Source organism: Lynx canadensis, chromosome D3 (genome assembly GCF_007474595.2).
Source record: "Lynx canadensis isolate LIC74 chromosome D3, mLynCan4.pri.v2, whole genome shotgun sequence".
NCBI lineage: Eukaryota > Metazoa > Chordata > Mammalia > Carnivora > Felidae > Lynx > Lynx canadensis.
The window spans coordinates 59685953-59701360 of record NC_044314.2 but is presented as its reverse complement, the minus strand read 5'-3'; the positions used below and the strand labels follow the sequence as shown (position 1 = coordinate 59701360).

The following is a 15408-nucleotide window of genomic DNA, read 5'->3' as shown; positions in this document are numbered from 1 at the left end:
GTATGTTTCCTGCCACATCTCATGAGGAAGCGCCCTCAGTTCTGGTTATCTGACTGTTAGTCACACCAAGACTGGTCAGTGATTCAGGTGTGCTCAGCCTGACAATCCAGTAGAACATTCCCCATCAACTGTTCACCAACTGGCTTTAGAGACCATTCTTCAGTGCCTACATCTATATTTCATTAGAGGAGACATGCAGTGATTTTCCCACTCTCTCTCCCTGCAATCATTAATGTTGATCCTTCTACAAGAAGAACTTGTCCCATCATCTATTGTCTACTGTGAAACAACCCATCAGGGAGGCAGGATAAATGCTTGACCTTTTCCCTCAATGTCCCAAATTTTTGAAATAGCAGATCAGTGTCATATCAAACTTAGGTCTGTCTCACTTTTTGTTCTTCTGTCCTGTCCCGTCTTCACCTAAGTCAGCTTTTATCTATCCTTTAGAGGCATTCCTTGGGGACATCCGTGGTCAAATCCCCCACCATATGCTTTTGTAACACTCCCTACCTCTTCTAGAGCAGTTAAGAATTCTTTTGGTTACAAATAACAGAGCCCAATTTGGAAAAGCTTAAGAAAAAACATGTAATTTATTGGAAAGATACTAGCTATTGCAGAACCATAGAAAGAATGAGCCCAGAAGGAAAAAGAGTCAGCTCTGAGCATCTCAGCAGCAGGCATTTGTGGACCTTGTCCTCAGAGAGTCACCACTTACGTGATTCAGCAACATGGACTCCCAGAACCTGTGGAAAGGAATTTACTCCGCAACCCAGTTAGAGAGAACAGTTCCCACAAGAGAATGTCTTTCCTTCTGACATCAATTATAAGCTGGAGACATTCCCAAAACCACCTTCAGTTTTTATAATACTGATAGTCCTAGTAAATTACAGGAAAAAAAAAAAACCAGATTGGGGTGCCGGGTGGCTCAGTCACTTAAGCGCCCGACTTCGGCTCAGGTCATGATCTCGCGGTTCGTGTGTTGGAGACCTGTGTCATGCTCTGTGCTGACAGCTCAGAGCCTGGAGTCTGCTTCAGATTCTGTGTCTCCCTCTCTCTCTCTCTCTCTCTGCCCCTCCCCCATTCATGCTGTCTCTGTCTCTGTCTCTCTTTCTCTCTCTCTTTCTCTCTCTCTCAAAAATAAATAAACATTTTTTAAAAATTTAAAAAGAAAAAGAAAAACATTAAAATCAGCCAGGGGCCGGGACACATGGGGCAGAGTCCAGGAGGGTCCAGACACAGAGTTTCTGTATGGACATCTTCTCCAGATTTGCTACGGATCGTGTTAACTCCTACCAGCCACGATATGACAATATGCCTGGACTACTGCCAACCAGGAAAACTGTCCAGAGACTTTGGTGTCCAAGGTTTTTATTGGGGCTCCATCACCCACTGCCTACATGCCTGGCCTCTAGTCTCCAGCCCCTGCAAGTCTATTTGATACCCTTCATTGCCAGTTCCTTCCAGAGGCAGGGCTGATACCACGTAGCCCAAAGTCCCCATCATAAATCACATTGTAAGACTGTACAGTGGCCCAATCTCTTAGGCAAACAAAGACACTCCCATCAGGCAGAACATTCCAGGGCCAGGAGATCACCTCCCAGTAGCTGAGGGCAAAGGTCAGACTTCCTTTTGGGTTAGGTTAATTCTTCACCGCACATTGGGTCTCTCCATTGCAAATTTAAAATTACACAAGAAACAGAAACCTATCAGTCTAGTTTATGCAAAATCACCTAGTTCAGACATGGCCACTGGAAAAAGACCTTGAGAGGCAGCCTTCTCTATTTTCTGTATACACTGCTTCCTTTGTCCGGTTAGAGATGGCCCTGTCTAATACAACTGAGCTAATCTCCTATGCACCCCTCTCTCCCCAAGAGGACATAACCCAAGTTAAATTCAGCAGCTGCCTACAAAAGTCATTTCATGGAGCCACATTCCCCAAGGCCAGGATCGCAGGCCAGGCCCATGCTTCTCTAGTTCTGCTGAGATTCTGTTTCAGTGTTCTGTACCTTAAAGTCATTGGCTCATTCAAGCAACAATATCACATTCACCATGACGTAGAAGACAGAGGGGAAAAAAACAAGTTATAATAACTTCTTTTAAAAAGGGAAAAGGGTAGTAATTAGTTCACTGGCAATAAGCAATAAAATACAGATGGAAGGACTTTATTTATTTTTCTGAAGCTGGCTATGAGATTGGGCTGGTATCATGAGTTGAATTGTGTCCCCTCAAAAAGATATATTGAAGTCCTAGGCCCTGGTACCTCAAAATGTGACTGGATTTCGAAATAGGGTCTTTACAAAGGTAATCGAGTTAAAATGGGGTTGTTAGGGTGGGCTCTAATCTAATAGGGCTCTTGTCCTACTAAAAATGGGAAATTTGGGCACAGAGATAGCCCCTTACAGAGGGAAGATGATGTGAAGGGACACAGAAAAAAGACAGTCATCTTACAAGCCAAGGAAATAGACCTGGGACAGATCCTTCCCCAGCACCCACAGAGAAAGCATGACTTGGGGGACATCTTGATTTCAGACTCTGGCCTCCAGAACTGCAAGACAATAAATTTCTGCTGTTCTAAGCCATCCAGTTATAGTAACCCCAGTGAACTAACCCAGTTGGTATTTATGACTTCCCTCTGTCTATCCCATGTCGATCGACTATCTGTCTATCCCACAGTTGTGGCCCACCCTTCCCGACTGGGTTGCTTTCTGGGCGAGAAGGCCCAAATCTTACTTAGGATCTAGCTCTTCAGCCCAAACCATGATAACCTTGGGCAGAAAGAGCCTGAAAAAGCCCTGTGGCCATTTCATCCTCTAATTCAAAGGACCCAGCATTGTGCCTTGCTGCAAATTCCACTTTGACTCTTTGGATGCATTACAATTAAGGACTTACTGCCTAACTTCAGAACTAACCGAATTCCAGAGCAGTCTTCTTTGAAAGTTGGAACCTCCCTCACAGCCTGGACTTCAGATTTCAGAGCATATGTTCAGAATAACCTGTCTTTGATGTTCCTGGTCTCTTGAGACCCAGAGGGGGAAAAAAGGGGAAAGAAAGCCCATGAGTGGAGTTTAGAGTCACAGTATCTCTCCCTTTAGGCAGGTTCATTCCAATAGCTGAAGGTCCCCAAGTCCGTGCCATATGTCCGTGACTGGCTCTGAGCAGGTGCAATAAAAGCAGCCCCAGGTGAGTCATTTGCTGTCACCTCAGGCTTTCCTAAAGAGAGGGCCATTGTGGGGGCCTCCTCTTTACAGATTGGTTGAGTCTAGCTATGACTCTTCTCAGGAGGGGGCAAGAGTTCAGAAGCCTGGATTGATCAGGACAAAAATCTCACATACATTTGTTTTAAATATATTTTAAACATAGGGTCAAAGTCTAATATTATACTACAATTAGGCTATGCCAGCCAGTTTTACATCTAACACCTTCAGGAGTCTTGTCTTCAGAGAACAGTCTAGGGACCAAAGAAAGAAAGATGAGGTGAGCATCTGAGCAGGCCTCTACAAACACACAAACTTTCTGGAGAGATGCATGATTGAGTGCTAAACAGGAGGTACTGTGATGAATGCCAACAATAAAGAGGAGCAGAAGACTTTGGCTTTTTTATTTTATGCTTTTCTCAACTGTTTGCATTTCTAAACGTAAACATGTATTAGTTTTACAATATTACAAAATGGTTTCCCCATTGGTGGATGAATGAATGAATGAATGAATGAATGGATGGATGAACCAGATGTGGTCTACACATACAGTGGAATATTTTTCAGCTTTAAAAAGAAGGGATATTCTGACACATGCCACAACATGGATGAACCTTGAGAATAAGCGAAATAAGCCAGTCGAAAGAAATACCATATGACTCCACTTACATGAGGGACCAAGAGCAGTCAAATTTATAGAGACAGAAAGGAGAATCGTGGCTTCCAGGGGCTGGAGGGAGTCAGTTATCGCTTAATAGACGCAGAGTTTCAGTTTTACAAGATGAAAAGGGTTCTGGAGATGGATGGTGGTCATGGTTGCACAGCAATGTGGATGTACTTGATGCCATTGAACCGTATACTTAGATATGGTTGAAATGGGGGCATGTCGGTGGCTCAGTTGGTTAAGCATCTAACTCTGGATTTTGGTTCAGGTCATGAGCTCAAGATTCGTGGGATCAAGCCCTATGTCAGGCTTTGTGCTAACCGGTGGAGCCTGCTTGGGATTCTCTGTCTCCCTCTGTCTCTGCCCCTTTCCTGCTTGCAGTCTCTCTCTCTCTCTCTCTCTCTCTCTCTCTCTCTCTCTCTCTTAAAATAAATAAATAAACATTTTTAAAAAAATGGGGGTACCTGGGTAGCTCAGTCGGTTAAGTGTCCGACTTCAGCTCAGGTCATGATCTTGCAGTTTGTGAATTTGAGCCCTGCATAAGGCTCGGTGCTGACAGCTCGGAGCCTGGAGCCTGTTTCAGATTCTGTGTCTCCCTCTCTCTCTGCCCCTCCCTCACTCACACTCTGTCTCTCAAAAATGAATAAATGTGTAAAAATGTTTAAATATAAAAAAAATGGTTAAAATGGTAAACTTTATATTATATAGCTTATGTATTATACGTTCTATGACAATTTACAAAATTAGTTTCTTCTTGCGTTCTATTATGAATTATCTCTTGTCTTTTACCATTAGTTCATTTATTTGCATGAACTCTTTATACATTAGAAGATATTAACCTTGTTTCTTTTGTATTTACTTAAAGTATATCTCAAAGTTTGTCATTTATTTCTTTTTCTATTTGGAAAATGGGATTTAAAAAATTTTTTATGTTTTATTTTATATTTGAGAGAAAGAGAGAGAGGGAGAGAGAGAGCATGAGCAGGGGAAGGGCAGAGAAGCTGAGACAGAATCTGAAGCTGTCTCCAGGCTCTGAGTTGTCAGCACAGAGCCCAACGCAAGGCTCGAACCCTCAAGCCATGAGATCAGGATCTGAGACGAAGTTGGACGCTTAACCGACTGAACCACCCAGGCACCCCAAAATGGGATTTTTTTCGTAACTTCGAAGCCTATTGTAACTATTTAGTCATTTAAAAATCTCTTCCTTTGGGATTTCTCTTACAACTTTAAGCTTCTGTAGTGCCCCACCCCTCTCAGTGCTTTGATATTTTTTCAGCTTTTTCTTTTTTTACATTTAATTCTTTAATTCATTAGTTATTGTGGGACGCCTGGGTGGCTCAGTCGGTTGAGCATCCGATTTCGGCTCATGTCATGATCTCATGGTTCCTGGGTTCGAGCCCCGCGACAGGCTCTGTGCTGACAGCTCAGAGGCTGAAGCCTGCCTCAGATTCTCTGTCTCTGCCCCTCCCCTGCTCGCACTCTCTCTCTCTCAAAAATAAACATTAAAAAAAAAGTCATCGATTATTGCAACGTAAGTAATTGAATAATTTTTCATTCCCACTGAGTTTAGATGATTATTTAATCATACATTAAAATGTAAATAGAACAAATCTGGTTGTTTGACTTTCTGTTTTGTGCCATTGATGAGAATGTTTTATTTTACATTGCTATAAACCTACTGAACTATTGCAGTTTTGTGTGGCAGATTGCATTTTGCAAAAAAATGGCTGAAATAATACTTCCCATCTCACATGGTCTTCTAGCACGTTAGCGTTCCTCCATTGGGAGGTGTAAGCTCTGTGACCTCTTCTTGAAACTGGGTGGACCCTTGTAACTGCCTCAAGGAATATTATGCGATGAAAATGGCCCCGGGTGACACTGGCTTTGGGAGTCCTTAGCCATATCCAAGAAGTGTTGCCACTGCAAACCCACCATGTTGAAAAGGGCACGTGGAAGAGAGAGATGACCAGGAGCCCCATCGTTCCAGCCTCGGCAGTTTGAGTTTTCCCAGCCCAAGTACCTACCAGGTCTGGCTGTGACCAATTCTTTAGACATTGCATCCCCCGCCACCATCTGACTATAACGCCATGTGGATTCCCAAGTAAGAACCACCTAGCTGAGCCCAGTCAAGGCCCAGATTCATGAGAGATGATAATAAAATGATTATTGTTCTTCAAGCTACTGAGTCTGGGGTGGTTTATTATATAGCAATAAATCACTAGAACACTTCATAAATGTTTTAGAGTAGTGCCGCTGACTTTTCAAAATTGCCATTGCTATTTACATCTATTTATTCTTCCCTTGAATTTTAACATTCTTTGGTTACTCTCCTACTTCCTCCTAGTTTGGTTTTTTAGAGTCTGTTATAGTTGCGGGGTGCCTGGGTGGCTCAGTTGATTAAGCATCTGACTCTTGATTTCGAATCAGGTCATGATCTCACAATCCTGAAAAGCCTGCCTAAGTTTCTCTCTCTCCCTCTCCCTCTACCCCTCCCCTGCTCATGCACACACGCACGCACTTTCTATCTCTCGAAAAAAAAAAAAAAGTCCGTTATAGTTGTAACCATGTCTATATAGAATTCCACTATCTGTTAAAATAACGTGTTTAAAGCTTTTTCTCTATAGCTACATAGCTTCATAATTATATTTACTTAAAATTTTTTCTCTGTCATTGAACATTTAAGTTATATAATTTTTTCCACATTTATAGGTAATGCTGTAACAAATATCTTCATGCATATAGTCTTTTCAAATAATGAAAACACTTTTCTCTCTAGGGTAATTTTTTTTGAGGTGGAAATTGTTGGGTCAAAGAAGTAGGGGCATTTTTAGGGATTGGTATAGAATGTCAAACTGCTTTCCAAAAGGGGTGTAACAATTTATCCTCCACGTCAGTAATGTACGCGGATAACACTGCAGTTCCTCTGGAACTGGCTATTGTATTTTGTATATTTTAATTGGCAAAAATTACGTTTTATTATTTTTGACTTGTGTTTCTTTGATTACTAGTGATGTTGGACATTTTCCCATTCATGAATTGGGGATTGTCTAGTCATGTCCTTTGTTAATTTATGTATTGGAATCATTGTTTCTCCTATTATCTCTGTGAGTTTTTACAGTGTTTGGCTCTTTATAGTGAATGTGATGGGTGTGTTAACCTTAAAATAAAACTGCCAGTCATTTTGCCAGCCAAAAATGGGTTTATGCAAGAATAGCAGAGAACTGCAGCTCAGAACTCGTAAGGCACAGTGAGACCACAGGCAAGTCCAGAGAACAAAGGAAAGGAATGCTCTTTTATAGAGGAAAGAGAGGCAATGGGAGCGGTCGTTAAAAGCAAAAGTCCATTGGACTAAACTAGGAATTCAAAGTGTAGTAGATTTTCCAAGGCTGAGCTGTGACCGTCTCTCATTGGCTGGGCTGTTGTGAGGAGGAGGGGAAAACCCTTCTCCCGGCAGCTGGGGTAGTAAAGCAGTATTGACCTGCAAGGTACATCACTTCCGGTTTGGGTCTGCAATTGACAAGGAGTGGTAGGGCATGAGAGCTCCCCCTTCTGGCCTCCAGATTCCATTTAAAATGAGATTTCCTTTTATTTAACTTTCACAGTTGCCGCTTAGAAACCCTTAGAAGGTGGGGGCTCCCATTGCCCCATTGCCAGGCAGTCTAGCTGTGGACATTTCAAAACTGCTTCCCTCCCTGGTAATTGTCTTCGGGGAAGGGAACGCCTTTGCTGAAGGTTAAGCCCCCTTCTCTGGGGGCACTCATAGAGGAGTCCAGTGGAGACCAGCCCCCTTGACTCAATCTGAGACAATTCTGCAGGGTCATCTGAAGCCTTAGCTGCTGCTACATCACTGCTCAGCTTCTCCCTCCCTCCGCCCAGCCCTGCTGCCCTCCCTCCCTCGAGGGCATTCTTTCTGGAACCCTCTCCAATAAACCTTTTGTTCTTTCAGCTTTACTGAAGTATAATTGACAAATAAAATTGTAAGATATTTAAAGTATGAATGTGATGATCTGATATATGTATACATTGTGAAAAGATTCTCCCCCCCCCCTTTTTTTTTTTGGTAAGAACATTTAAGTTCTATTCTGTCAGCAAATTTCAATCATATGGTACAGTGTTACCAGCTATAGTCACCAAGTCATATAGTAGATTTTCAGATCTCATTCTGCTTATATCTGAAAGTTTGGAACCTTTTACCAGCCTCTCCCTATTTCTCCCACCCCCAGCCCCTGGCAGTCACCATTCTGCTGTCTGTTTCTATGAGTTTGACATTTTTTAAAGATTCACATGTAAGTGATACAATGCAATACCTGTGTTTCTCTGTCTGGTTTATTTTACTTTGCATAATGCCCTCTGGGTTCATCCACGTTGCCACAAATGACAGGACTTTCTTCATTTTTAAAGTTCAGTAATAAACATTCTGCTGTATAAATCTATCACATTTTCTTGATCTATTCATCCATTGACAGACATGTAGAGCCAAGAATACTTGTAGACCAAAGCTTTATCTGAGCCAGTTGCCAGGAAACCTGATCTAAGGCAACAATTAATCACTTGTTTCTCATTGACCTGTGATATTTTCCAATCTTTTCTTTTTTCACCTTTTTTATTATTTGCAGATATTGAATTTCAAAATATGCACGCATATCTATCTTTTTTGCTGTGTGATTTCTTCTAAACTCAAAGGACTTCCTCATATCCACACACCTGAGATTTGATTAGTATTCAGTTATATTTTCTTCCAGTTTTCCTATGGTTGCCATTTTATTATTAGCTGCTTCTTCTAATGAAATTAATGTTAGTAAAGGATTTGAAGCAAACAAGTGAATGCCATTGCCTCCCTTCATTTGTGATGCCCCTGTTACATCTTAGATGGAGGCTGTGTTCTTGCCATATTTTTCGGCTGTGAGAATAATGCTAATAAAATGCTGTTTGGAAATGATTGGCGATGCTATCAACAATTTCCTCCCTATACATGGATTTTTCAAGGGTTCTTGTCCTGTTGATGAAGCGTCCTGGCCAATTCCCCCTCTCTGCCTCGCTTCAGCACGGCCAAGCACGTTACCATGTTTAATAAAAAGGTTGGATCCCGGGGTACCTGGGTGCTTCAGATGAGCATCTGACTCTTGATTTCACCTCAGATCTAATCCCAGGGTCATAGGGTAGAGCCCCATGTTGAGCCCCAAGTTGGGCTCCACGCTGAGTGTAGAGCCTGCTTGGGATTCTCTCTCTTTCTCTCTCTCTCTGCCCCTCTCCGGCCCCTGCGCTCTCTCCAAAAATTTTTTTTTAAAGGAGAAAGGCAACAACAACAAAAACAAGTAAAAGGTTGGATCCCAACACTGACCCTCTTTTACTTTCCAAGAAACTTACCCATACATGAGGGAACTGGTAACTTTGCCCCCAAACACCAAATGGAATTTTACGTTCGATACAAATGTTTACTGCCAAATTGCCACGAAAACATTCACAATTTCGCTTCTTAATTAAACCACATACTGCAAATGAGGGGAAAAAAGAGTACTAAGTTACGGTCAGAATTTTATTGTCCCGTAAACACACTTTTTGTGTGTATTGCCAAGTGAGGATAATATGCTCTTTTCATACAGTCAGCACATTCACGTTTTGCCAAGCAGGCATGAGGCTTTTTTCAAAAGATCCTAGTGTCTCTTGTGCCAACCAAGAAGTTTTTATTCAGATCTGTCGGCAGAGCCCCAGCCAATGGGGTGTTTTCACTTGTGTGTTTTTTTCCTCATAAGTGTTCATGAGAAACCTACTTATAATGTTTCCCAAACTAGAACTTTGGAACAAACCTGAATGGAATTCACACGTTCAAAACTTAGGTACAGTCTAAACAACCCCTGTAACCAAATGATGTTCGGAGAGCTGGATTTTCCACAAAGCCCCCTTGATGAACTGTGCACACCTGTGCAACCCACAGACGTGTCCTGAGTGCTCCTGGGCTGTGGGGAGTGGGGGGGGGGGGGGGGACGGTGGATGTCCGGGGCGTTCGTATACATCACACAGGACTCAAGCAACTCAGGGTCTCCAGCATTAATACCCACAAGGTACAGAGTTTGGGGGCTTTAGGGAGAGGATGATAAAGACAGCAGTTCAGACTTTCTATTCTTACTAACACATCCCTTTGTGTCATACTAGAGAGCCCCGACTCACTGCCCAAACTTCCCTTCATAGAAGAAATTCTTTGGGTAAACACACTTTCTTCCCAATGCTGTTTGCCTTTTTAGTTTCTTTTCTTCCCCCCAAATCCCTACCCCCCCCCCTTCTTGGTGGCACCATATTCCTCCTCCTTTGCCCCCAGATGTCAGTAGATCCCAAACCTTCTGTAGCATTGTAGAGATTTTCCCAGCCCCTTCCTTGAGTTGTAAATCAAAACTAGTCTCATCTCTGCCTATGTCTGCTAAATAGAGAGGAGGTACAAACACAGGAGCCCAAGACTGCACCCAGTGGGGAGAAGGGGGTTTGGGGTGAGTCTCCACTTCCCAGATGTAGTTTGGCTTTTTGCTTTTCTTTGGTTGTTTCCAAGTAGATATGTTTTAAATTACATATGGTTCACACTGCAAGATCTAATCTCTTTATCATTGCCCTCTTTGGGTTTTCTTGTGGACTCAAAGCTCCATCCCAACCCCTGCTGGCGTGTGTGAGTTTACTACGAAAAAAGAGTATTGGGTTCAATGCTGGCCTTCAGTTACATGGCAAAGCCTCTTCCATCAACTTGGCATTGGTAGAATCCAGGCCAACGTACACTTCCCGAAGTCCTGAGCAAGGCAACCGCGTAGTTTTGCTGCCATCTGTGCATTTCCACTCACAGACGTGTTCTCACTTCTTCCCACCTCACCATTTGCCCTCCTCCGTAACTGCCATTTAAGTGCATGGCGCAGGGAATCGGGACAGCTGACTCTGAGGCCCACAGATGTCTTTGGGTAGCCACTGTACCCAATCTGAGAAGTAGGTAACCACATTCATGGATGACCCAAGAGGGTTTGGTCAGGACACTGTGACAACTTCCTGGAAAGGTTTCAACACATTTTTGAAATGCTGTTGAAGAGTGAAGGGTCACGCACGGTATTTCACAAAGGCATGACTTAGGCCATCGTGTACCAACGCTGTCAGCAATTCTTCCCCAAGACCTGAATAAAACTGTCCTACTCACCCTTGGGTCATGCAGGTACTTACTGACACATCTCAAATGTCATGTCTTATGTAGAGAGAACCCCATAGACTTAGTCAATCTACACATTTGCCTGAGGGGCAAATTCAGCATGAGAGCCTGAAACCGGTGCCCGACTTCCCTGGGAGACACTGCCCCAGGCCCTGGGAATATGTTGCCGAAAGTCAGGACAGAGTAAGTGGGTGATTCAACAGTTCCTCGCCCTAGGTGGAGGTTCATTTATGCCGCTGTGAAAATCTGCCCCACCAAAAAATCACCGGGATAGTCAATAGCATCTTGCGGTGGAGACTGCTAGTAATCCATCACCCTGTCCTCTGTATTAATAGAGTGTAGCCTGAGCACAGGGCTGCCCGGCTAGAGACTACATTTCCCAGATGCGCCGGGAGGCTAGGTGTGGCCAAGTGACAAAGTTAGTAAGTGACTAAGCAACGAGCAACTTCCTCGTTGCTTGAAAGGAAATTGCTCATCCTGAACTTCTGCTTTCTGTCCTTCCCTAGAGTTGGAAAACCAAAGTGCCCAGTTTTGACCAGACATTTGACCAGGTCATAGCTGGACCATGACTGTGACCTAATACAGGGTTCTTAGGACCTTTTGTGCAATGCACACCTTAGAGTCTGGTGATACCTAGGGATGCCTCCTCAGAAAATTAAGTGCATAAAATAAAATACACCACAAAACACCCACGGGAGTGGCTGAAGTTTAAAAGACAGAAAACCCCTTATATCTGTGAGAATGTGGGGCAACTGGAACTCTTATACGTTGCTTGCTAGGAGGAGTATAATTTCATCCAACCACTTTGAAAAATAGTTTGGCAGTATCCACTAAAGCTAAACATAGGTTTATCCATGACCCAGCAACCCCACCCGTACGTGTATATCCAAGAGAAATGAGCACACATATATACTAAAGACATAGATGTTCATGGTGGCCTTATTTATGTCAAAAACAGGAAGTGACTCATGTCCATCAACAGAAGAATATGTAAATCGATCGTTTCTATTCATAAAATGAAACACCACACAAAATAAAGAGAATGGATTAACAATATGCACAAGAACTGGGATGAATCTCAAGACATTAGGTTGAATGAAAGAAGCCAACACAAAAGTGTACATACATTTGCTAGACTTTGTGGTTATCATTTTGCAATATATACAAGTATGGAATCACGATGTTGTATAGCCTGAAATTAATGTAATGTTATATGCCAATTATATCGCGATACGAAAGGGCTCTGGGGTCACAGGGGAAGACGAAGAGGCATAGCATAGATTTTGAGAGCAGTGAAAATATTTTGCATGATATTATAATGATAGATCTACATCATTAAGCATTTGTCCAAATCTATAGACTGCACAACACCAAAAGTGAACTCTGAAGTAAACTATGGACTTTGAGTGATTATGATGTGTCAACATAGGTTCCTTCTTGGCAAAAAATGTACCATCCTGGGGAGCCGTTAATGGGGGAGACCGTGCATGTGTGGGAACAGGGTAGCTATGGGAAATCTCTGTACCTCCGTCTTAATTTTGTTGTAAACCTAAAACTGTTCCAAAAAAAAAAAAAAAACGATTAAGTCTTTTAAAAAAGTATACATACTACATGGTTTCACTTATATGAATGTAAAGAACAGATAACACTAATTAATGATACAGGGGTCCGAATAATTTGCAAGAGGGGCGCCACAAAAGGGCACAGGACATACCTGAAATAATGAAAAAGTCCTATATTTTGATACCATTAAAACATATAATTTCACTTACTTATACACTTAAGATCTGTGTTTATTTTATTCATCTTACTATATATATATATAATGCAGTGAAAAGGTAGAATATAAAATAAATAAATAGAATATATCATTCTTGGGGCACCTGGCTGGCTCAGTTGATGAAGCATGCAACTGTTAATCTTGGGGTTGTGAGTTCAAGTCCCATGTTGGAGGTAGAGTTTACCCCCCAAAAATTCTTGAAAATTACAAAGAAATTATATTGGAATGCACTATTAAAATATCATAAATGTTTTAAAAAACTGTTTCTTGGGGCGCCTGGGTGGCTCAGTTGGTTAAGTGGCTGACTTCGGCTCAGGTTATGATCTCGCAGTTCGTGGGTTCAAGTCCCACGTCAGACTCTGTGCTGATGGTTCAGAACCTGGAGCCTGCTTTGGATTCTGTGTCTCCCTCTCTCTCTGCCCCTCCCCCACTCGTGCTCTGTCTCTCTTTCTCTGTGAAAATTAAATACGCAATAAAAAAATTTTTTTTAAATACCGTACGTTTCTTTAGTGACGTATCAACTAAGTAGCAACAGGTCTGATAATTACCATAATTTCAAGACGATGATGAATACAAGTGATATTTCAAGATGATTGAAACTGATATGAAATATCTACTATTTGTATTGGTGATAAATTCATAATCATGAATTCATTATAAATTCATAATCATAGTACTTTTAGCAGAAAAGCACTGCTAATGGTACTATGGTTCGTTGCCTATACTTGGAATTGAAGAAAATGCTACGTATAAAGCAGAGACGTAATTTTTTTCTTATTCCAACTTACAGAGCTTCTGAACTCTATCCATGGACTCTCTGGAGGTCCAAGAACCCCAGTGTAAGTAGTCTTGAGGGGTGGTAGAGCAACAGCATTTGGGTACCTGGGTCACACAGTGGTCACGTGGGACAGAGGCTCTTGGGTCAATCTGGCCCGTTTTCCATAGGGCTCTTAAGTGAAAGTCAAATAAAGCCCTATTTTTGATAGGGGGCTCTTTGTCATAGCAGCTTAGCCTTTACCCTCACTGATACAGACCACTCTTCATTGAATTCACCAACTTATGACCCTCTTTCACCAAATCCAGATGGAGAACTACTTCTCAGACCCTGGTTATTTGGGAATCCACTGCCTATTGTCCTTAAGGGGATATCCGTTATGATTACCCTCTCCTAGAAGGCACATTTACCAGGTGAGAGTCCTAGCATCCGGCCCCTCCTCCCATCTCAATCCCCAGGCCTTCAGATGGAAGAGCTCTGACTTAAAATGATAGTATCACTTCCATATGTCTTAAACTATTTAAAAAAAAAAGAAAAGATAAATATATATATAATTTTGAAAAAGTATAACCCCACATACTCACTACCCTGTGGTGCCTAGATCGGGTGGCTGGGACACACAGCCCCATTGGTGGAGAGCGTACACAGGCCATGGGCTCCAAGTCTCCATGTTACCACCGTGGCAGTGGTGACCACTGGCCCCACGAGGGCTGTCGCCCAGGATCTCTAGAAAAAAAAAAAAACTCTAAACCCTAATATATATATAGTGACTAAAATGCATCTTCAGCAGATCCCATCCGCTGCTGTTGCTTCCCGAATCTCGGACTGACAAGCAAGGAGGACATTTTCTCCCTGAGAGGAGTTAGAATTGTCTAGAAATGTTTAAGAAAATCAAGTCTAATAGAGGCATTTTTGTGTTGTGGAATTTGTGAATTCGAATTTTATATGCCTGCAAAGTGTTCTTGTTTGCTTTGTTTATTTACATTTAGTTCATGTCTTTCGTTACCCCACATACAATTACGTGTCTTCCGGTTTGTTGAAGCATTGGTCAGACAACGTTTGCCACAATAACGTCTGTCAAAGTGGCCAGCCATAAAAACTCCAGCACCACGTTCATCTGAAGGGCGCTCCCAACAACGACGACCAATTTGGCCATACTTATCCAACCTTATAGTATTTCAGGACAGCCAGCTTAGCCTTCTTTCTCTCATGCTTATTCTTCTCGGGAGTGGCATAAGACTTCTTCCTTTTCTTAGCACCACCACGAAGTCTCAACACGCGATGAAGAATGGACTCCTTTTGAATGTTGTAGTCAGTCAAAGGATGTCCATCTTTCAATTGCCGGCCAGCAAGGATCAGTCTCTGCTGAACAGGAGGAATTTCTTCCTTATCCTGAATCTTGGCCTTTAACATTTCCTATTGTATCCGAGGGTTCCACCTTGAGAGTGATGGTCTTCACCCTAAGAGTTTCCACGGAAATCTACATCTTGGTGGCAGATCCACCGCAGACAGTGGATCAGAAAGGAAGTCTACTTGCCAAGTGTTTAATGATTGGGTTGTCAGAGTCAGAGAAGTTAGCACAGTGATTCAAATTTAAAATGTGTAGCTATTTGATCTGTGACGATTTTGGTGAAATCTCACGGTGCTTTTGTACTGTTAGAATACTGAAGACAATCGAAGTTCGAATTTCAAGTTAAATTTAAGAATTTGAGAAAGTTTGAAAGTTTGAGGTCCTTAAAAAAATCAAGTAGCTTATAATTAAACAAATAGTTGGAAATATCTAAGGGAATTTAAATTGTAAAAATCCCTCTGAAAGTG

At 42.2% G+C, this 15408-nt stretch overlaps 1 pseudogene; it reads right to left on the bottom strand.

Moving 5' to 3' along the window:
- Positions 1–14607: 14607 nt before the first annotated feature.
- Positions 14608–15076, bottom strand: LOC115528040 (annotated as a pseudogene).
- Positions 15077–15408: the final 332 nt, after the last annotated feature.